Source organism: Pteronotus mesoamericanus, unplaced genomic scaffold, assembly GCF_021234165.1.
Source record: "Pteronotus mesoamericanus isolate MK-2021 breed Mesoamerican mustached bat unplaced genomic scaffold, CSHL_Meso_final contig_50, whole genome shotgun sequence".
NCBI lineage: Eukaryota > Metazoa > Chordata > Mammalia > Chiroptera > Mormoopidae > Pteronotus > Pteronotus mesoamericanus.
Window position 1 is genome coordinate 32723587 of NW_026555186.1, and position 25311 is coordinate 32748897.

Sequence of the window (25311 nt, forward strand, 5' to 3'; positions counted from 1 at the left end):
GGCATATACATACCTAAAAGCAAAAATATTTTTATCAGGTGTGGATGAAGGAAATGTCATTCTGGCGCTGTTGTAAGCTTCTATTTATTTGCTTGTTGATATTCTTGAATGTTCTACCTGGAATGTCCGTTGTGATGTAAATCTATGTATCAGGACTTTTATATTAATTGCAGAATTTTAAATATCTCAATAAAACACACACACACACATATTTACTTTATAGCCCCTGTGAGAATTAGTGAAACAATAGTAGAGCACTTATCACAGAACTGTTGAGGTTTAGCTCCCTCTCTCTCTTTTACTGTTGAATGTAATTGTACGAGGTTCAGACTTTGAGTACAGTCTTCATCAAAAGCATATCAAACAACTTGAAGGAGTTTCCACTGCACAAACCAAGCATCAGAGTGAACAATGAGAGGAATTGACTAAACACGTTGAATTTGTAAAATATCTATGAATTCATATAGATAGGAAATAAATTTAAAGGAGAGGGGGAGAAGACCTTTAGTGAAAAATGCCAACTAATTAATGTATAAGGAATAATAGAAATATGGTATTACCGTTTTACAATCTTAATAGTAATTATGATTATTTTGTCAAAAATTTTCAGTGAATGCTGAAATCACTGGGTAAAAGAACATTGGGAAATGGGGTTTCCAATCATTTTAATTCATAGATTTCTACTTACTACAAAGAGGGAATATGTCTTTAATAATAAACAAAGCTGGTAAATACCACCTTCACCAAGAGAGATCACACTTAGGACCGCCAATGACATATAATCTGACACTTTGAGGCCCTTAAATTGATGCACACAATGTTGTCTAGTAGTATTTCTGCCCCAACCCCCCAAATCCTAGTTTAATCTGAATCTAATTATAAGAAAGTAATGAAACAAATCCAAATTGAGAAACTATCTATAAAACAAAACATCACCAACAAAATATGTATATTAATGTTGCAAAAGAGAGAGAAAGACTGAAAACTCATTTAGGTTAAGAGATAAAAATGACAATTGGGGAAATTTAATATGGCCTGTATATTATACAATGTTATCATGTCAATGTTGAATTTCCAGCTTTATGGTTATTTAAGAGAATGTCTTTGTTCTTGGGGGTAAAGTCTCAGCAAAATAATAAACATAATGTATGTTTATGTGTGTATACATAAAAGTATACATACACATATACACATAAGCAAATACATAGGTACTGAGAAAGAGAGAAAACAAATGTGATAAAATGTTAATAATTGGAGACATGGATATCCATTATACTATTCTTGGAAGCCTTCTGTAGTTTTCTAATTTTCCAGAATAAAAGCTGAGAGAAATGAAGGTATATCTGTAGCTCTAGGTGGTGTTCTTCCTAATTTGATATTATATACATCTATACAGACTACACAGCTGTCCTCTGTCATCCAGAAATAGGTTTGCTTTGTCATGTGCAGTCTCTCCCACAACTACCACCTATAGCAGAACACACAGAACCAAGAATTACCTCTTACAGAACAAAACAAAAGCAGCCTCAATACCTTTAAGTAGATTATACGCAGATTTTAACAAAATTTGATAGTGTGAAAAGATGTGAAGAAGAGCAGAGCTTCTGACAGGGCCCTAGGTGTACTGGCTAGCATGCCCACTTACTGCATGGAATATTAAGCCAGTCACCGGGATTCACTACGCAATACATCAACCTGAAATATACATCATTGAGAAGATTAGGAAAAATAAATGGGTCATAAATCTGACATAAGAATCACAAAAGAAAATACAATAGATGACAATCATATGATACAAGTCACCACAGAGCAGATTAGGATTCAAAAGTTAGCAGAAGTCTCTGACCAAACAGGCCAAAAGGCCCTAAGGAGAAAGAGCTTGCTCTGCCAGAGTTTTCCCCAAGGAGATCCCAGTGAGCAAGAATGCAGGGTCATCCCCACAGCTCATCAACAGAATCACAAGGTGTAACTGCTATGATGGGATTGGGGTATAACTACTGCGGAAAATTTGGTCTCTACGACAAAAAGCGTAGGTGTTTCCTATGCTCATCTCACCAACAGTTCTGTTGGCAAAATCCAAGTATAAGAAAAGGAGTCCCTATATTAAGGAAGATTACCAAGGTACAGTCCAAACCACAAGATCAGAAAATACACAGGAAGAAGGTGTAACAATGTGCTTAAGGCTGACTGGCTGCCTGTAGGGTTGATTAAGACAAATCCCCCTCTTCAGCAGAACACTTGAGAGTGACTGTCTTAGAGATTGGCTGAAACAGTGTGCAGTAATCCTCTTCTTCTCCAAGGTAAGAATTTCTTTTGGTTGTACTGAAAAAGAGAAGATGCAGACGGAAAATCATATTTAAAAAAATAATCCTCAACTATGTGGCTTGTTTCCTATAGTCACATGTCAAAGTAATGAGAAATGTATATGAAGGCAACAGAGCCTCCTGCCTCTGGTGTGAGAGGATGGTTTTATTCGCTTGAGGTAGGTTTTTGTAGCCTAGAATGAGAAGGCATTTTTTAAAACAACAACAACAACAGAAGTCAATGTCAGGAGAAATGTAAACCAAAGAGCCAAAGTAGGCAGGCCATGGGGATTAGTGAACACATGATCTATTACTCTGTCTACACTATTATATGTAAATTTTCTGAGCCCAGAATCAGGTTCTGTAGGAACCACAAACATTCTAAAGAATATAAAACATCAAAGAAATTAAAGGAATGTTTTAAATGTGGTAATTCACATAGGAAAACACTCTCTAAACTTTTCAAGTACTTACTATGTGTAGGCACTGTTCTAAGTATTTTAGTTCATTACTCCAATCCTATGATTTAGGTGCTATTATTACTGATGGAGAAATGAAGGCACAGGACAGTTAAATAATCTATCCAAGATAGAGCCCAGGTCTGAAACCAGGCAGGTTTGCCCACATACTTTCAACTACTGTTCTGTGCTGGAATGTTATAAAACCATTACAATAATTTTTTTGAAGACTAATAGGATGGCAAAGTGTGAAAAAACTTTAAACAGTGGAAAATCTATATGTGCAGTGTGTTCCCAGTTTTAACAGTATAAAGAATATAAAGAAGAGAAACAGAGACTGAGGGAAAGCAAGCATGAGTAAGCCCAAGAGAGGGAAGATAAGAGGGCAGTAGCGAAGGTGTAAGTGGTAATTCTTCAATGATAGTTACTCAGTGATTTTTACTTTCTTCTTCTTATTTTTATAAATTTTCAAATTTTCTATAGTTAAAATGTAACCTTTTATTCAAAAATAAATTCTATATATGAAGAAGTATTCTGGAAATTTAAGAAATAACCATGGCATAGTTTATCGTATAAAGAAGATGTGGTACATATACAGGGTCTGGCACAAATAATGCCCCTCTTTTATTACAAAATCTTTTATTACAAAATCATAAGCATGTAATTCTGCAACATAACAGTATCACCCTCAAGCACACACCATATGACATTTTAGGTGAAATGTTCAAATTAAAACTATAAATTATGACACCCACATTATTATCCTACCAACTGCACTCAAGCAGGCGTTACTGCTGCCGGACCCTGTATATAATTAAATGCTACTCAGTCACAAGAAAAGAGGAAATGCTGCCATATGTGACAACATGGGTAGATCTTGAGAAGATTGTGCTAAGTGAAATAAGTCAGATGGAAAAAGTCAAGAACCATGCGCTTTTATTCATGTGTGAGATATAAAACTGAAAACAACAAATGAACAAACAAGACAAATAAAAACTCATTGACACAGACAACAGTATGGTTGTTACCAGAGGAGAAGCAGGGGGAGGCAGTCAAGGGCAAAAGGGGCCAAATACATGGGTGTGGAAGGAGATTAGACTCTGGGTTACACGATGCACTGTGCAGATGTTGTATTATAGAATTGTACACATGAAACCGATTTGATTTTAATAACCAATGTCACCCCCAATGGATTTAATTTAAAAAAATAATCGTGTCAAACATTCATAGAAACAATCTTAGTCCTTGACTCACTGTTCCTCCAACTTTATCATGTACTTGTCACTTTCACAATTTTTCCATCTGAGTTCTGCTTCCACTACTATTACTTAATAATCCTTTAACTTAACCCACTGTGTTTATTTGTCCTTCTAAGTAGTATCTATGAAATAATGTTTTGCCATTTTATGAGTTTTTTAAATGTAAATTAAACACATACCATTAAAATCTCTTAAGCCACCACAGTAGAAATGGCCCACTTTGGGAGGGAATATGCTCCTCCTATTTCTGGCCTGAGAAGCACGTAGGTGTGCTGGAGAGAGAGGCAGACCCCTGCATTTGCTAAAACAGAATTGTAGAGAAAGAGCCTGGGAAGCTGCCTCTCAAACAGGCTCCAAGGACATTCTTGTGCAACGTAAAGTTTCATAATGTAAATAACATTATGGGTTCCTTGAGAGGAGGTATAATGGTGAAGGATTTAGTATTGAACCTGAAGTGATTAAAGAACTGAGCAAGATAACCAAGGTGAAATCCAGAACTGTACCAGACCCTCCCAGGAGATAACTTGCAGAGTATTAGCAATAACCTGCGTGATGGTAGAGGGGAAAAGCTAATTATTTCAAAATATATAAAATCTTTAGTTGTTTTTTTTTTTATTACCAAGAATGACAACCCAGGCGAGTTGCTTTGTTGTCCTGTTTGAGTGTAGATCTCACTGCTAATAAATCTTATCACAGAAGGTATCAAGGTAGCAGTATGTGACAGTTTGGGTTGAGGTTCAGGTAGACCTATAAGGGTAGAAACAGAAAACTGTCCCAAATCAGAAGTCCCTAAGGAAGGCAGGATGCTGCAGCAGAGAGAGCAGCAGAATCTGAAGAGAAGGAGCCAGGTGAGGGCCAGACCCTGGGCAAAGCAGAGGTTGACCAAACAGTGGAAATCAAAGGTGTGAGCCCATCTGACAGGAGCTGAAGAAAGAAGGTGTTTTCAATCTCCCAAGTGGTTGCCAGGAAAGATTTCCACATAGAAGAGACAGCCTCTGTGGAGAAGATGTTTTGATAAGCCCACTGCAGGGTGGAAGGAAGCCTCAGGGTATGATTTGAAGCTGGAGAAAGCCCTTTTGGGTAACTCGGAGAAAGAGCTAGAAGAGGTCTGGGGACTGGAGGCCATGTCTGAGGAGGGGACTCTGTGGTGGTTTCCAGATTCCAGGAAGCTAGTGAGGAAGGGGCTGACAGTAGCATCAGTGTCACCTGTGCTAAATTAACCCCTGCACAAGAAGGGACAGCTACTGCATGGGTTATGCAATGAATGGGGAATTTGTAGGTGCATAAGACCAGGTGGAGAATGGAGATGGCTGAACACATCCCAGAGGTGTGCGGGGCAATGCAGGTTTATGAGTCCCTGAAACACACTAAATGAGTTCTAAGGAATCTTGTCCAGCTCAAGGTGAGCTAGGAAAGAAGTATCATGTGAAGAAGGATTTTTGGAGGGATTTCTTTCAGGAACACAGGTAGAACATTCACTGGGTTACTGTCAGGAGTGACAGGACTAGGGAATTTATAATTTGTTAGCCAAAATGATCCAGACAAAGAAGTTTTCTCCTTAAGATGAACAAATACCCCAGAACCTGGAAGGACCATTATCTGGGAAGATGAGAGGAGTAACATGTTACCTTTCTCGGGGCAATATAGAAATCAGGTTTTAATTGAACAGAGTTTGATCATGGTAAAACATGGAAAGGGTCCTTGAACGAACCCCCAAATCAGCACCACCCTCACCTGTGACGTGGACTCTCTCCTCTTTCTGCCACAGAGTGGCATGGGCCCTCAGGACTCACTGGCTTGGCTCCCTCTAGCCTAGGAGCCCTTGGTTTTTTGGTATAAGGATTGTACATGCATTTTCCAAGTCACTTCATTTTCTCGAAGTCTGTTATTCCTCCTCTGAAACTCTGAAATGTATAACTTCTTTGTATTTCTAACATCTTTTCTACTATACATATATCGTTTTGCATTTTGGTTCCATCCTTAATATTGGTGATACTCAAGAACTTTCTGGCCCAACGTGTCCTTTGAATTCCCATTTCCCTTAGTTTTCACACTAAACCTTTCAAAAACAGTTCACCTCTCACCCTCCATACCCCAGCCCACCCCCAAAAAATCCAAGGTAGCTGACCAGCAAGGGAATCAGTAAAAGGAAGTAAAGGGAAGTTCGTGTTCTGGGGAAGTGGTTACCCCAAACACCACGGTTCAGGATGGTTGCAAGCCACACACTCTGTCACTATGCAAACTGACTTTAGCCTTCGAAATTTAAATTAGAAGGTTGCCAATGAAGACATGAGAAGATACCAGGTTTGTGATGGTTTAATGAATGCATCTGTTTTCCCTACTTCTGCCAAGGGAAATGTATTGAGGTGGTGATAAAGGTCGGTTGTCCAGGATGTGAAGTCTGCTGGGTTAAGAGAGTACCAAAAGGGGACTGTCGCTGCATTTTGTGCCCCCCGCCAAGTCCTCCTGAGATTACAACCAAACTACTTTCTCTAGCGGCAAAACTGCTCTGGGCTAGCTACATCATCTGGACCTAGCATTCAGGTTTCATAAACAGTTTCTTGTATGTTACAGAACTATGTGGCCAAACCAGCCAGAGATAATAAAATAATACCTGGGTATGTAAGTGAACAGCTGTACCACAACACTGTGACATTGATCAGTGCGTGGCCACATGCTATCGTATGCTCAGTGGGTCTTGAGGCAGAAGAGGCACTGGGCATGGCAGGCCTGGACTGGCCACCCCTAGTAGCTAAGCTGTTTGAGAGAGGAGGGGCCTGAGCTTGCAAATGAGCCTTCAGCAGTGAGGAAGAGAGGGACAATGGGGTGGGACAGGGCAGAGCTGGTGGTGCAGAGCTGTACCAGTTGCCCTCGAGACAAGCTGTTGAGAGCGTGCCGAATGATGCAGGGGAATGTCCTGACTTACACCCAATGAACCTGGGCACTCTCAGCCAGAAGGCTGCTCTCTGGCACCACCATGTACTTCTGCGACCACTCGTTGAGTTCTGTATTTACCAAAATCCAGGTTATTCATTCCTGAGCTTGTTTCATGCCAGTTACACTTGTCATTATTATTAAGTTAAATTAAACATTATATAAACATTCAAAATGTGAATGCAAAAAGAAAGTTGTTTCTGTGACAACTTGTTTCGATATTTTGAAAAGGTTCAGTGAAAGTTAGTTGATGGGCAATGGTTGAAATGGAAAAAGCAATTATAAAATCTAAAAGGACCTCCTTGGGTCCCTCTTGATTGGATCAAAAAATTATGGTACATATACACAATGGAGTACTACGCAGCAGAAAGAAAAAAGGAAGTACTAAACTTTGCGACAGCATGGATGGAACTGGAGAGCATCATGCTAAGCGAAATAAGCCAGGGGGCGAAAGACAAATACCATATGATCTCACCTATAAGCGGAACCTAACCAACAATGCAAAGATGCAAGGAAAATATGACCAGCAACACTGAAAGGAAAAGAAATCAACAGAGACAAGAGAGAAGGGGGGGGGCAGGGAAAGGGAAGGGAAGGGGAAAGTCAAGGAACATATAGCAAGGACTCATGGACAAAACCAAAGGGGAAGAGCTGAGGGAGGGAAGGTGGGAGGGGGCAAGGGAAAGAGGTGGGGGGGAGGCAGAGACAAATGTATTTAAAAAGTAAATAAAAAAAAAAATCTAAAAGGACTCTGTATGCAGTTTGCCCAACAGGTGTCTTTAAGTTTTTGCTTCCTTTTAAAGAGATTATTAAAAATAGTAAAAGATGTGTAGTGGGTATGGTATATGCAAGAAACAGGAGGTGGAACTCTAATCAACTGACCAACTTAAAAAAAAAAAAAAGCCTGGACCTTTTATCTAAAGCTTGGCAAAAGAATACAGTCGTTTTAATTTAAAATAAAAAGTTGATGCACATATCTGTGATTTTTTATGATTCACCTCTTTAATGAACCAACTCCCTGTCCTGAGTATCAGATGAAGGGGTCTCAGTGGAACCTCCTCTCTCATCATTATTCTGTTGAGATCCTCAGGGTTAGGAATTCCCATAATCAATCTCTTTTTCTACGGGAGTAGCATTTCATGAAGAAGGAACTTTAGAAGAAGAATCTTTCTAAAGATATTATGCAATTCGAACCCCCTTTAATTTTAACCTAATTGTGACTGAAACAGGGCAGGTACTCCTCCTTAGCAGCTAAAAGCAGCACCACTGTAGTAACAGCATAAACCCAATTTCTGAATCCCTGACACACGAGCTTCAAAACTGAGATTCCTGGTAAATTTAGAAGGCGTTTCAGAATTTGCATCCTTTCCATTTTGTGCATGAAGCCTTTATTATTTTATATTACAGCGTTTCAAATGGCCTTAATTCTAATTTGCAAATAACAGGATTGCCGTCTCTCTTTTTCTGGGGCAGTAGAAGTAAGCCTCCAAAGGAAGACTCTTCCAGTCACCCCTCTCTTCTTGATGACGCAGGTTTCTGCTCTTGAGCTTGGTTTTGGCATAGAAACGTATGCTCATTATAAGCAATGATCTTTTCTGACCTTTCTCCTGAAATGAGTCACTTTGAGCTTTTCTCTTACCTCTTATGTCTCTAGCAATATCACTGGGCTTCAGATTATTCAAGTTCCTCTATAAAGTTTGTGAGTGACTTTGCAGGTTATTTTCTTTTTAAAGCATAGAACCAAGATATTTATCTACAAAAGCATTTAACACCTCTAGGCAAATAGATTTCTTCAACATGTCTTTCTTCATCACTGTGTCTCTGACAAGAGTGTCAAACAAGGCAAGACCTTTCCTAATGCTATCAGATGACCTATTACAGTCCTTCAGATTAAGTATGAGGCACTGATACACATCATCTTAGCTCTACCAAATGGCTTTTTCCAGTGTTTCTCAAGCTGAATTCTAGGACCTGGAAAGGTCAACAGACAGTTCTGAGGAAATTATAGAAATCAGAGGGACAGAGACAAGGACGCCAGCAAAAGGAACCATTCTCTCATTCTCTTCCCTTGCCTCTTCTGTCTGAGTTTCTGCTTTTATTATGAAATAGTTCCTTTATCTGGAGCCTTCTTAGGTAGTTCCAGTAATCAACTGGCATGTTTGTTATACCCAGAAGTTGAGGGGAAAAAAGGACTCCAAACTCCCTAACTTGTCAAAATTTATGCTGTTTAGACCTATGACTCTTTTTTTGTTCTTTATTACAGCTTTACTGAAATACAACTCACATGTCACAAAACTCAATCTTTTAAGTGTATAATTCAGTGGTTTTACTATGTATACATTGTTGTACAACCATCACTATTATGTAATTCAAGAACTTCTTCATCACCCTCGAAAAAACCCCCAAACTGATTAGCAGTCACTCCACATATCCTTCCCCACACCCCCAGCTGTAGGCAACTACTAATCTACTTTCTGTCTCTATGGATTTGTTTATTCTGGATATCTCATACAAATGAAATCATACAATATGTGACTTTTTGTGTTAGAGTTATTTCACTTAGCATAATGTTTTCAAGGTTTATCCATGTTGTACCATGCATCAGTAGATCCTTTTTATAGCTGAATAATAGAACATTAGATGGATACATCGGATTTTTTTATCCATTCATCTGTTGAGGGACATTTAGACTTTTTTCCACCTGTTGGTTATAACGAATAGAATGCTATAAACATCTGTGCACAAGTTTTTATTCAAACACCTGTTTTCAACTCTTTTAGGTATATGCCTGAAAGTGTAATTGCTGGGTCATATGATAATTTTATGTATAACTTATTGAGAAACTGTCAAACTTTTTCTACAGTGGCTGCACCATTTTACCTTCCCATCAGCATTGTCTGAGGGTTCCAATTTATCTGCATCCTCTCCAATGCTTATTGTTTTCCTTTTTATTAAGGCCATCTTAGTGGAAGTGAAGTGGTAACTCATAGTGGTTTTGATTTGCATTTCTTGATAACTAACAATGTTGAATATTTGTTTCATGTTCTTATTGGCCATTTGTATGCCTTCTTTGGAGAATATGTATTCACATTATTCGGCTCTTTTTAAATTGGTCATCTGTTGTTTTATTCTTGAGTTGTGTGATGGTGAATTTCATGTGTCAACTTAACAAGGCAGTAATGCCCATTTCTTGAGTCAAACACTAGTTCACATGTTGCTTTGAAGGTATTTTGTAGGTGTGATTACCATTTACAGTTGACTTTAAGTAAAAGATATTATCCTTGATAATGTGGGTGAACCTCAATTTTATCAGTTGAAGGCCTTAGGAGCAAAAACTGAGGTTTCCAGAAGAAAGAATTGTGCCTCAAGACTAGAAACCCTGCCTCAGTTTCCAGCCTGCAGCCCAGTCCCCATAATCATGTGAGCCAATTCCTTAAAATAAACCTCTTTTTGTATGTTTGTGTATATACATTACATGTTATATATATGTGCATGTTTTATATGTACACACACATACACACACGCGAGGTCCTCCAGAAAGTATCCAACCATGCACTATGAAAAATAGAGACATTCATTGAAGAAGATACAAAATACAAGAAACATTGTACATAGGACAATGATGTCTTACTCCCCTTCAAAGTAGACATCATGGGACCTCACACAGTTCTCCAAGCATCTCTTAGACTGTTCAAAACACTCTGCAAAATCCTTTGTTGAAATCCCAGAAAGAGCAAGAAAATGAAAAAAGACTCAAAAAGAATGAAGAGGCATTTAGGGGAATGCAGGACAACCTGAAACGTAATAATATCCATATAATAGGGATACCAGAAAGAGAAGAAGAGGAACAAGGGACAGAAAACCTGTTTGAAAAAGTAATGATAGAAAACTGCCCTATTTGGAGGAGAGAAAAAGGTCACACAAGTCCGGGAAGCACACAGGGTCCCATTTAAGAGGAGCCCAATGAGGCCCATTCCAAGGCACATCATCATTAAAATGGCAAATATCAAAGACAAACAGAGAATCCTAAAGGCAGCAAGGGAGAAAGAGGTAGTAACATATAAGGGAGCCCCAGCAAGGCTAGCAGCTGACTTCTCAACAGAAACACTGCAAGCCAGAAGGGAATGGCAAGAAATATTCCAAGTCATAAAGAGCAAAGGCTTGCAACCAAGACTGCTCTACCCAGCAAGGCTCTCAATGAAAATGGAAGGCGAAATAAGGAGTTTCCCAGACAAAGAAAGCTAAAAGGATACACCTCCACCAAACCAGCACTGCAAGATATGTTAAAGGGACTGCTTTAAGAAGGTGAAGAAAAAGAGTCTGTGAATACACACTTCCTTTCACAGTCACCAATACTTGATATTACCAATATTTTTAATACTTATTAATCTGATTGTGACAATGATGTGTTATTTTAATTGTTCCTTTATTATTGGTTGAAACTAAGCCCATTTTTGTAGATTTCTTGCCTGTTTCCATTATTTTTAAAAAGCTTTAAATGACTTTTTGGTATTCTTTATCCATATTTTGATTAAATATTTATAGAATTTTGTCCCTAAAAAAACAAAAAACAAGACAATTAACCCTTTTTTAGATGCATTGCAAATACTCTCCTATTCTATTACTTGTCTTTTAACTTTATATGTATACTACTATATAGTCTTAAATGTTTAATATAGTCATACCATCAATATTTTACTTTATAGCTTCTGGGTTTGAATATTTTACTTCAGAGTAAGAAAAATATTAGTTTGTATTTTCTCCTAAAACTCCTTAGATTTTACATATTGATTTTTAACTCACTTGAATATTTTTTGTATAATGTGTGAAATAGGGCTCCCTATTTGTTTTATTTCAAGTAATAGTGGTCCATGCACCTTATTTGTTGAATAAGTCTTATTTTCACCATTGATTTGAAATATCACTTTAATCATATATTAAATTGTTAGACAGATATATATGTTTGTTTCTAGAATGCTCATTTTATTTCATTGATCTACTTGATTATTTCTGTGCTAGTGTCATGTTGTTTTAATTGCTGAGATTTTATAATGGATTTAAATTTTTAATATTCTATAATGGATTTTGACATTTAAAAAATAAGTAAATAAATAAAATATGCATTTAAATAAAATAAAGAAAGAAGGAAGGAATTCCTACCTTTTGCAACAACATGGATGGAACTGGTGAATATTATGCTAAATGAAATAAGCCAGTTGATTAAAGACAAATACCATATGATCTCACCTATCAGTGGAATCTATTCAACAAAATAAACTAATGAATAAAATAAAACACAGGAATAAAAACATGGAGCAGACTGAAAGTGGCCAGAGGGGATGGGGAGGGAGGACAATGGTGGAAAGAAGGGGAAGGGACTAGACGAAGAACATGTGTGAATGGCCCATGGACATGGACAACAGAGTGGGAACTGACTGTGGGAGTGGGGGGTGGGGTGGGATGGGTGGAGGAGGGCAAAGGGGGAAAAATTGAGACAACTGTAATAGAATAAACATGATTTAAAAATTAAAAATAAATAAATAAATCACCATTAGCTGCACTGTCATATTTTCCTGAATGTCATCGATAGTCTGAAATCTCTTTCCTTTCAAAGGTGATTTTAGTTTTGAGAAAAGCCAGAAGTTGCAGGGCGCCAAATCTGGGCTGCAGTGGTGCTGAGACACCTGGGTGATTTGATGTTTTGCCAGAACTCTGGGACATGATGTGTGAGCAAGTGTGTTGGCATGATGAAGCTGCCAATCACCTGTTGCCCATAGCTGTGGCCATTTTCATCATATTGCATCTTTCGACCACTGAAGAACATTGAAGTAGCACTGCTTATTAATTGTTCAGCCTGGAGGGGAGTACTTGTGATGAACAATACCTTCCCATCAAATAACACAGTTAACATGGTTTTGATCATACTTCGCTGCACCTTCTTGGGGCCTAGAGAACCAGGCAACTTCCATTGGGATGACTGGGCCTTCATTTCTGGATCACAACCATAGACCCATAATTCATCTCCAGTTATAACCTTCTTGAGGAAAACTGGTCCATAGGTAGTGGTTTGAATCAAGTCGTTAGCAAGTGCAATACAATGTTCCTTCTGCTCTGGTAGCAGAAGCCAGGGAGTGAATTTTGCCATGACATGTTTCATGCCAGGATCCTGCATCAAAATCTCAGACACAGTAGTTTTTAGAATCCTCAGATCAGCTTCTAGTTCTCACACTGTCAGTTGCCAATCTTTGTTGACTGCAGCCTGTACACATTCAACATTCTCAGATGTTCTGCTTGTTGCAGGCCTTCCAGAAAGTGGATCACTTTCAACAGATTCTTGACCATCTTTGAAGAATTTGTACCACACTTTTATTTGTATTGTACTCCTTGCACCATCCCAGAAAGCCTTCTGAATCATCCGAATACTTTCTGTGGAGAAATGTTCAAGCTTAACACAAAATTTGATGCAGATTAATTGCTCTATTTGCTCAGTCATTTTGAATGGGATGACCACACAGTACACATGGTCACTCAACGGTGTCTACTGCCCCCACTGAGTAGTACAATGAAGTCATCATTGTTCACACATGTGCATTCCAGTCCATTCTCCTTGGCTATATAGATGTCGCACAAACTGTTCTTGTTACATTAATAATGGCTGGAATTTTTCTGGACATGCTTTGTGTATGCACACATAATACACACACAATATACAAATGGATCTTTTTGTTTCAGCTTTTCTGGAAAACCCTGACTGATACAAATTTTTAAAGTTCTATTTATATTTATGTATTCTGTATACTAGACCCTTATCAAATATATGAAAGTAGAACCTGTGTTGGTTAAGTCACTCCAGTTGAGTTTGTCACATGAATTTCTTAGGGTTTTCTGAGGATCAGATATAATAATGCATGTACAACACTTTGAACAGTGCTTGACACAGAACTCAATGTTATTACTATTATTTTCATCACATTTGAACTCATTTAGATAGAGAAATGAGCTCTACAGCACTCACTGGACCTTAGAGATATTATTCATTATTCAGTGAATGCATATGGATCCCTGTCCTGTATAAGACACTATGTGGGGTATGGTGCAAGCCTCCACGGCATGTGGCCTGTGCAGGCATGCAGCACCGGTGCTCGGCTTAGCATTCTGTTGTCATCATCTTAAAATTCTTATGAAGGCTTGAACAAGAGGCTCTGCATTTTTATTTTGCACTGGGCCCTGCTCATTGTGTAGTCAATCTGGTTATGGTGAATAAAAAGTTCTTTTTGTTCAGAATAATAACTGATGTTTCTAAAAATTACCATGTGTTATTCAGAATACATGAAATTCTAAATATATTCTGTTTAAGAAGACTGAGAAATATACAGTATCTTTTAGAAACATTTTGCCTTTTAGAAACATGATGTAAATAAGTGAAGTTCTGACAGTTAACAGGTAAGTTTTCGTTATCTGAAGAATTCACTTATTTAGAACAGTCAAGAGCCTGGTAAATTAAATGTCGGTACATTCTACCATAACAAGAAATAGAGAAACAGCAGACTTTGTTGTGGCTCTAATTATTAAGGGTGGGAGAGTTTACATTGATAAGGTTTAGGGGAGTTATGAAGTAAAATGTTTGAAGTAGATATCTTGTCCTGAATAACTGATATGTTACACAGGTACTTGCTGTGAGATGTTGGACAAGTCGCTTTAACCTCTCCTAATCTTATTTCCTCTTTCTGCAAAGTGAAGATGATGTACAGCTGACAAGTCTACGCAGAGGACTAGGTTTTTAGCACTATGTCGTTGAGGTAAATAAATGTCTTTTTTTCCTAAATTTTCCATTCCAAAGATATGTTGAGCACCTACTGTGTGCTATGCTTCATTCTAAGCACTGTGGACACACAGCTGAGTATTCTTGTTCACAAGGAGATTATATTCTAATGTTATAGTCTAATGGTCTAGAAGAGATGATAAGCATCATAAATGTGGTCACTTCAGGCTGCAACAAGTGCTATTGAAGAGGATGAAGGGTGGGGGCTCCTTCAGTTAAATAGATGGTCAAGGACAAGCTTCCTGGGAAGATGACATATGAGTTGAATTCTGAAAGATGAAAATGAGGGCCAGGTGAGGAGCCCCGAGAAGCTCTCTCACAACAGAAGGGCCTGGAGCATGAAATGAGCTTGGTTTGTGTGGAGACAGTGGGCAGTCATTGTAACAGGAGCGCGGGAGCCAGGGAATAGGGGGCCTCTGAGAGCGGGAGACAGACAGCGGCCAGATCAGGCAGGGCTCTGAGGACCAAGGGCAGGAGTTTGGATTTTATTCTGGTTCAAGGAGGGGTCTTTTGAGGGTCTCAAGTAGGGGAAATATGTAATCTAATTTACACTTCAGGTAGATTCCTCTAGCAGGCTGCTTGGTGGAGGAATCAGATACACTAAGGACTGGCAAGAGCAGTGGCAGTGACCCTTTCTGAGGGGGTGGCCTCAATCCAGGAGTAAGAATATGGAGGCTTCGACTATGGTCGTGGTCTTGGAAGATCTTATGAAGTGGGTGGGTTCAGGATATACTTTGGAGGTAAAGCTGACAGGACTTAGTATTAGACTGAATATAAGGGTAAGAAAAGATGAGAGGTTTTGTTTGATGAAAAATGTAATACATGTTCACTATAGAAAACTTGGAGAATTTGGGAAAGTTTTCAGTGGGCTACCTGTTTAATATGTAAATGTTGCTTTTTCTTGCACAAGAATAATACCATTATTACTGCTACCTCTTTTGAAGATTTCGTGCACTTTAACTTATTAGAAGCTTGGAGGATTATTGAAGTTGAAAAAAGAGGAGAGAAGAAGAAGCCTGTCTCACCCTTTTAAGCAGTTTCCTAACCTTAGTCAACCTTTTTATTTTTATTTTTTTTGATAGTTGTTTTGTGCAACACCTATTACTGTCTCTCAATTATCACTAGAAAACATGATCTAACACCGCATTGGATCATTTCCTCTTGTTTCTCACTATTTTGCTTACATGTGGAGTTAGATTTGTAGGTCCTAAGCTCAGGATCATTTACTGAGTGCACTAAGACAGTTCTTCATGAGAACTTGGTGGGAATTTAACCTTGCACTGCCTTTTATTCCTTCTCTTAACATTCCAGGAGGCAGATGTCTGGATTACCTTGTTTTATACTATTTTTAATGTATCCCTATTCCAGAGGTATCAGTTAGTCTTATGTAGAAAGTGGCAACTAGTGGAATACGAACTGCATTGATAACATACAACTCGTAGAGATGAAGATAACTGAGTTTTAAACCTGAGAATGCACATCTAGGTGTTTATAAATGTATTCAGTCAAAAATCCTTAATTTAAATCTCGATTTAATTTGCAATTGGCAGCAACAAGTGGGTATTTTAGTAAGGCTCCAAATGTCCTGGGTTGCTGGTGGCAGGGTGGGGATAGGGAGGTTGTAGAACAAAGATATTTTTGCTTTGTCCTTGTATGACTTGCAATTGTCTAAGATGTCAATAACAGAAAAATATCTCACTTAGAATATATTTTGGGTAGATACTGTAATAGTAACAATGAATGCTTTTCTGCCCCAGCAACAGTTGGTGCTGCTTGTACAATTAAAGTTGACATGCAGGATGTGCCTTACACACTCAGCTTAATGGCAAAATTTTAATAAAATAAAAAATCAGTAGGAAGTATGGTATATATTATCACACTTAAAGCAGCCAATTTAAATTAGTCTCCTGATACAGGCTACTTTATGAACTCATTTATCACACAACTTAGCTTGGTCTGACCTTTCCACCCCTCCTTGGATAAGGATGGTAGCAATTTCTCAGTAGCAAAATTATCGATTCTCTTTTTGACAGAGCTTCTTCTCCAGTTTGATTTTTCTTCTTTTCTGCACTTCTGTTCTTGTGTAACCTTCGCAGAGACTGGAGTCTCATTTACACGTTGGCAAGAAAAATGCTGTTTGGAAGGACATAGGAATCTGTATCTTAATGTTCTAGCTAATTAGACACACCTAAACAATGTATGAAGGCATTTTGCTCAATATGGAGTGTTTTCTTTACTCAATAAACAGAAGAAAGTATTGGTTGTCCATTGAAGCTTGGCATGCTCACTAAGCAAATGTTAATTCTTTTGTTGCACTGTTTAACCTCATGAGCTCTACACTTTTTCCCAAATTTTAGTGCTTTTCCCTACATGTTAAATGACAATCCATTTGTCACATGTAATATCGACATAGATCATTTGCTCAGCTAGTAGAGAATGTTTCCTTCTATAAATGATTTTTCATGGTTTGGGCAAGGCATCTCTTTCCAGGGAAAGAATTAGAAGGTAACTGTATATAGCCTTCTACCAGATTTGAGAGATTTAAAGAAAATAACTATCTTATCCCAAAAATTGTATCTAAAGTCAATCTTTCTAAAAGTTTAAGATTTTCCCAGTAAAACAAGGGGGACTGGGGTCATGGATGGAAGAGAACTTATATTTACTGAGTGCCCATTATAAGCCAGAAACTGAGTTTGGAGTTTTATGTACATTATTTTCTTTAACGCCCTGAGATGTTTCTTTTCCCTGCATTCTGTGCTGAAACTGAGGCTCACAGAGGTCAAGTAACTCATGCAATCAGTTGGTAAATGTTTGGTCTGGGATTTAACACCAAATCTGTTGGACTAAATTCCACTCTGCTGTCCCTCTACTGTGCTTTGCTGCTTCAGTTGGCATGATCTATGGGGATCCCACATTCTGAGGGTGGCAGCAACCCACTGGCCACAGCCAGTTCAGATCCACTGAGTTTTCTTGACTCCTTTCTCAGTAGTGTTGATAGAAGGGCAGGAGACTCTTATCCCAAGTAACTTTGATCTCTCACCCATGGTCAAAAGCAGACAATCTCCTAGTGTGAGGCTGAGATACAGACAATCTCTGTGTGCTCTTACAGGAAGAAACAAGACTATTCCTGCTTCCTAACAATGGTGGCCTCTGTTTTCTCTTGGTAGAAGGGATTTTGTTCAAAGGAAGGAGACTATTACACATTTTCCTCTGTGCTACTCACACGATTGCTGGTAGCCATTCATTAATTACTGATAAGTCCAAAACTCTAATGTCCAGCCTATCATTCTTAGTATTTACAAAACTATTAGAATATCTGTTTAATAAAAGAAACTGACAAAGAATCATGAGTAGCACTTCTGTGTTTAGGCACACTTTTATAAACATCAATGCTAAGAAGAAAATTTTTCCTGCTTTGGATTGCGTTAACGTTTCCTAAACATAGTGCCATTTTCTCAGTCCTTCAAAGGACTATTGAGCCTTAAACAAATAAAAAAATATGTGTAGATCAAAACTGAGGTTTAAGAATTGGTCTCAAGGATTTTTGTTTTACAAAATATATTAACATTTCTCTTACCCCAGTACTTACCATTTGCCCAGGCCAAAGTTAAGTCACCAGCTACCTTATTCTAACAGAACCAGCATGGATTTCACTTGAGTAGTCAAGTTTATTGTTTTCCAACAATTAAAAATATCAGAGATCCAAAGCAATCTCAAGTTGTAAAACTTTTTTCTGACTAATAACATAGTATCATTTTACTAAAGTCTTAGAAAATGCCCATCAGAGAAAAGGAGAAAGAAACGATCTGTGATCCCACACATCTAAAGATAACCATTATTAACATTTGCTGCACTTCAAGTCTTTTCTTTTGCATTTTAAATAACATTGACATACTAGTCAGGATTCTTAGCTGCAAGCAACCCAAAGAAGCTGCCACTCCTTTAAGGAAAAAGGAATTTATTGAAAAGATATTTGGTAGCTTAGAAATCCACAAGAAAGTCTCAAGAACCAATCTTGGAAAAGATTGTAGGAATAGAAGTAGGAATAGAAGTGACAAAGGCAGGTTCATAAATCAGAACTAGAGGCCAGAAAACGCCATGGCATTAGTCTAGTGAGGCTCCAATGCCAAAAACCTTCACCGAAGCTAGTACTTCTGCCACTGCGGGCCAGACTCCGCAGGCCCTGCTGCCCTCACTGAAAACTGTGCCGACTCTCACTGATGGGATGGAGTTTCCAATAGCCTGTGAGTCACTAGCTCTCAATTCCAAGTCGGGTGGTCTCAGAACTTGATCAAGTCCAGCCTGCATGCCTGCCCCAGTGGTCAGGGAACAGTGACAGAAAGACTCTTAATTCCTTCTCTCTATACATATAGGAGGTTTTTATAGACACATGGTGGGAAATTTTCCAAATTTGGAAAGGGAGTTTAGATGCTGAGAAGCCAAAATCCCGTATGATGTCTGCCACAATGAACTCATAAAGCTTTATTTTATATAGCTCTATATTCTGCTTTCCCCTCTAACATTAAATCATGACTATTCTCCTAAAACATGAATATTTTTCAAAAATAAGACTTTCAGTGACTCTGTAATAACAGTCCTAATTTGATTAGTAAATAGCATATGTGATAATAACTATCTAGAAGCCTTGAAAAGCATGGCAGATACAAAGGTAGAAACATCAGTCTTAATGCAAAGCTATCTAAACTATTTGTCTGGCTTCAGTTAGCACACAGCAAGGAGAAGTCAGCCTTGTGAGCTCAAGCCTCCAAGCCGGGGGGCACGGCCTGAGATGGCTGAGATATCCTTGAGTGACGCAGGACTGGGGGAAAGGGCAGGTTCAGGGTCGGGAGCTGCCTCTGCCCATTAGACTGTGACAGGAAGGGACCACCGGCCCAGCTGCAGGAGGAAAGGAACTCAGTACCTGATCTGGTTGTCATCCAGCTGGGAGGCTCCCAGCTTTGGGGCATGCATGATGCCGAAGGAAGACTCCAGAAGTTGTCAGGGACTAAGAGTTCCAGCCCTTTGTCTGAGGTCCAGGAGCAGCCTGGGTTGAAAAATAAGATCAAAATGGGTTTGAAGGACTATGCTTAGAAGGACATAATATGCAAATTTACCAAGATGGGCAGAAGAAGACCAGTTAGTTACAAGACCAGTGAATGGGGCTGGAGGAGTAGGTCTTGCAAGGCCGGGTATCAGAACTAAAGTAGACATTGATTTCTAGGCTCAATTTGCTTAAGTTGCTCCTATGGTTGGTCATGGAGAGCTTGGTTGTAGGGCAGGGCTCACAGAATAGCTGCACGTGAATCCGAGGGACCCCTGGTGAAGACAATATCAGGGACTGTGAATAAAGCCAGGGGAGACAAGCTCGGTTAGCTGGGGTTTTGCATCTGTGTCAGGGAGTCAGACTAGAAAGAAAGGGCACAGGTACTCCACATGAAGGCTCTGCAGAAAATTTGCCTTCTCTCCATCCTTATGGGCTCTTCCGAGCCTATGGAGATCTACCTCTTTTGTTCTTCCTGGAGACCCATTAAAAGGTGAGCTTCTCTTCCCATCAGTTTGTATGTGGTGTTCTGATCCCTTTGGGTTTCCCGAAAATTCGAATACAGGCTTCAGGTGACCCAGTAGTAATATACAGATACCACAGTTCAACAACTTTGTCCTGGAGACTCTTATCTTTCAGATAGCTTGCAAGACGTTGACTGTAGAAGGATCCAAAGCAGAACCAAACCATATATGGAGTCAGAACCCCTGGTGCTGGAGTGGGATTAATGGGAGTAGCAGTTGTCATTCTACTTCATGTAACTTTGTGTTTTCATTCCATGGAATTTGAGCCACAAGATTGGTACACGCAGATTCTGTCTGTGGTATGTTTGCACTGCATAACAAAAAGAACACTGCATTGACCACGATATAATTACACTTCCTTCAGCACAACTTCATCCCTGCCTGGTGTGTGGATTCTGCCCAGGGCTGGCTCTGACCCTGGCAAAACCATGATACGACGATCAATTATCATCATCGTTCCTCAGAAGGCCATTTCATATTTGTCTGCAACCAGTGGATGGACCTACCTTTTAAAAATAGATGTGTTTTTGCACTCTTGAAACTACTTATTTTCTTACTCTTTGTCACATTCAGCCTAGTTTAAGCTGACGGTAAAAAGAGGTTTTGGAGGTTTTCCACCACAAGGTTATTTAAAGTTCTTTGAGCTGCCGCCAGACCTTCATTTAGCATTTTAATAAACTTCCTGGGCCAAGGAGTAATTTTCTTGTACCCTCTTTGTCCTCAGCATGAAGTAATAGTACAAAAGAGGGTCATCATTTTTAGGCCAGTCATCTGCATTAATTATAAAATTATCCTTATGAACAACCAGATATAAGGTCTGGAATAGAGAAAGGGGAGCAGCATTCCTTCGGTGCTTAATATTAGAAGGGGGAGGGGGTCACAGACACATCAAGATTTTAAGAAACTGCCAACAGAAATGTTTTTCACGCAGATAGTTAGAAAAGACATTAAAAGAAACTGCACATTCAGTCAAGTTATAGCATGATAACCAGAATTAAATTGCCTAAAGCCTTGCTTACTTGTGTCCTTATCTGGAGTCTCTCTAAGGCAGAAGTACCAATAGACTCCCATGTTTACATGGTGATATGGAAATTGGCCTCTAAGACAGGTAGTTGTAAGGATCCCCAGAGAATTTTTTGGAACCTGCATCTCTGGTTACAGTGTGATGTCACTTTTTAGTGTTTCTAGGCATTGGGCCAAAACTCAGTTTCAGGAAAATAATTGCAAAAATGTTTAAATAATTTGCATGAGGTTTGTGAAAGCAAAAGAAAAGCTGCTTGCTCCATTCCCAAAGGAGATTTCAAGACACAATCGATGTTAGGCCACAAAACACTGTTTAGACAGAATAATTATCAGCCCTTTCCCTTCTCTTTCATTATTAAACTGAGGCCTGGTCCCTCTGAGGGTTTCACCTGGCATATGGGAAGGCTGTTGTTGCTAAGTCCCCTTTATGGATGTTCAAAATAGGCTAAGTAAATTCAGAGTTCACTAAATTGACTCATTCACTGGCATTATTTGACATGAAGTTGCTTCTATGTCATGATTAGCTTTTCCGTTTCTATTCATGTTATAATCAAGTATGATGGGATTATATGGGACGGTTTCACCAGACCTTTATTTAGCATTTTAATAAACCCCTGGGCCAAGGAGTAATTTTCCTGTATCCTCTTGGCCCTCAGCATGAAGTAACAGTACAAAAGAGGATCATCATTTTTAGGCCAGACATCTGCATTAATTATAAAATTATCCTATGAATAACCAGTTATATGATCTGGGATAGAGAAAAAGGAGAGTGGTCTTCTTTCTGTGGTTAACATTGGAAAGGAGGTTTACCATTCCTCCTTTTCCAATATGAGTCCATCATATTCGATTATAACATGAATAGAACAGAAAAGCTAATCATGGCATAGAAACTACTTCATATCAAATAATGTCTACGAATACTATGTGGATAATTCTTGAAAGTGTATTTCAATGCTGAGTTTATTTCATTCATTGTTGACTCCTTAAAAGTGAGCTCAAAGATCCCTAAGTGACAGGATCATCAAAACAGCACACGGAAGGATGCAGTACGTGGAATCCTATTAAGACAAAAAAAGTGAAGCTGCGTTTAAGTAATTTACAGCTATCAATGCCCAAATTACATCACAGTTATTTCTTTAGGGAACTACTTAAAGCATTGTTTGAATTGAATCAAAGTTATTTTTACAGAGATTCTTGAAATGACATTATCTGAATAAAAGAGACATGGCTACTTTTCATATTATGGTTTATTGATTTTGATAGTTCAAGAATGAACATATTGATTGAACAAGTGGCGCTGTTAGAGTGCATGCAAATATGATTTTACTTTTCCCTCCTACCACCTTTGAACACTGCCTATTCAAACCCACATTGTAGAACTAGTTTTCCCCTGCCTTTGGCCTGTCTAACCTCTTTTTCCAGAGTAGAGTTGGGTAGACTTTACCAATTATTTTGCAAGTCTCTTCGGTGGCCTTGAAACTCACTTTGGACTGTTGGTGTAGATGGAATCCAAGACCACTGCAAATGATTATGCAGTCTGTACCTTATGCAAAGATACTAACCTAAGGAGATGAGTGAATACTAAATTCCAGGCCTTGCTCTTCTAGCAACATAAGGTGCCAGAAAGGGCACTTTATTGTAATTCACCTACTTAGTAAAGTTGTTTTTTTGTTAATTTGCACAGAGATACCTATTTCCTTAGAGCCCTGTTGAAACTGAGACAGAGTCCCACTTAAAATCCCATTGCAATTAGATGAGTTGCAGGATTAGCAGTTTATCTATATGAAAACCATCTACAGATTTTTAAAAATTGTGGCCTTGCTTTATTTTCTTTTTTTAATATATATTTTATTGATTAGGCTATTACAGTTGTCCCATTTTTTTTCCTCCCCTTTATATCTCTCTTCCTTGCACTGCCCCTCCCCCCACCTTAGTTCATGTCCATGGGTCATACATGTAAGTTCTCTGGCTTCTCCATTTCCTATACTATCCTTAACCTCCCCCTGCCTATTTTGTACCTACTATTTATGCTACTTATTCCCTGTACTTTTCCCCCCATTCTTCCCCCTCCCCCTTCCCTCTGATCTCCATTTCTATGATTCTGTTCCTGTTGTTTGCTTAGTTGGTTTTTATGTTTTTAAGTTCAGTTGTTGATAGCTGTAAGTTTGTTGTCACTTCACTTTTCATAGTTTTTGATCCTATTCTTTTTCTTAGATAAGTCCTTTTAACATTTCATATAATAAGGGCTTGGTGAAGATGAATTCCTTTAACTAGACCTTATCTCAGAAGCACTTATCTTCCCTTCCATTCTAAATGAGAGCTTTGCTGGATAGAGTCATCTTGGATGTAGGTCCTTGTCTTTCATGACTCTCATGAATACTTCTTGCCCACCTCTTCTTGCCTGAAAGTTTTCTTTTGAGAAATCAGCTGATTGTCTTATAGGAACTTCTTTGTAGGTAACTGTCTCCTTTTCTCTTGCTGCTTTTAAGATTCTCTCCTTATCTTTAATCTTGGGTAATGTAATTATGATGTGCCTTGGTGTGTGCTTCCTTGGGTCCAACTTCTTTGGGACTCTCTGAGCTTCCTGGATCTCCTGGAAGTCTATTTCCTTTGCCAGTTTGGGGAAGTTCTCCATTATTTTTTCAAATAAGTTTTCAGTTTTTTGGTCTTCCTCTTCTCTTTCTGGCACCCCTATAATTCAGATGTTGGAATATTTAAAGTTGTCCCAGAGTTCCCTAAGCTTCTCAGTTTTTTGAAGTCTTGATTCTTCACTTGGTTCAAGTTGAATGTTTATCTCTTCCTTCTGCTCCCAATTGTTGACTTGAGTCCTGGTTTCCTTCCCTTCACTGTTGGTTCCCAGTATATTTTTCTTTATTTCACTTTGCATAGTCTTCACTTTTCCCTCCATTTTGTGACCATACTCAACCAATTCAGTGAGCACCCAGATTAGCAATGTTTTGAACTGTGCATCTGATAGGTTGGCTGTCTGTTCATGACTTAGTTCTAATTTTGGAGCTTTGATCTGTTCTTCATTTGGGCCATATTTCTTTGTCTCAGCACACCTGTTATGTTAGGAGAGGCCGAGCCTTAGGTATTTGTCAGGGTAGGGCAACCCAGGTTGCTGCATTGTGATGCTGTGTAGGGGAGAGGTCCAAGCAACAATGCCACTTGCTTGGCTCTCTGCAGCTTTCAGTCACTTCCCCTGCTACCCACAAGCAAGTTGGGCCCTTCTAGTGCTCATTCCCAGGTGATTGGGTGTGTGTACATTCTGGGACCCTGTGGGTCTCTCCAACGGACTCTCCTGTGAGGCTGGGAGTTTCTCCTACCTCTGCAACCCCCACAGGTTTTTACCTCCATGGGTTTTGGGGCTTTCTTTTCTTGCACTGGAACCCTTGCATGATCTGTCTCATTCCCTGGTTGTTCCTCATGGTTTATCTGCACACAAATGTGGGACTGCCTAATCAGCCAGCCACTGCCTCAACCGCCTGGTCCTCCAGCCAGCGCCTTGCTACAACGCCTCTCCGCCCCTCCTAGTCGTCTGGATGAATGTTTCTTCTTTAGCTCCTTGGTTGTTGGACTTCCATACAGTTCAATTTTCTGGCAGTTCTGGTTATTTTGTTTTAATTTGTTGTTGTCCTCCTTTTGGTTGTGCAAGGAGGCAAAGTGTCTCTACCTACACCTCCATCTTGGCTGGAAGTCCAGGTTAATCCTCCATCTACAGATATTAAGGACATCTGTGACAACTGTTCAACCTCATGTAAGAAAATTGCCAAGAGCTGAAGGATATCCATTGTCCCTACAGCTTTTTATTAGAACAAAATATCAAGTTTTTAAAGTAGGGGAGTTTTCTTTTGTCAATTAGAAAGTCAAGATATTTCAATGGGGAAAGAATAGTCCTTTCAACAAAAGATATTTGGATAACTAGGTATCCATATGCAAAAAAAATG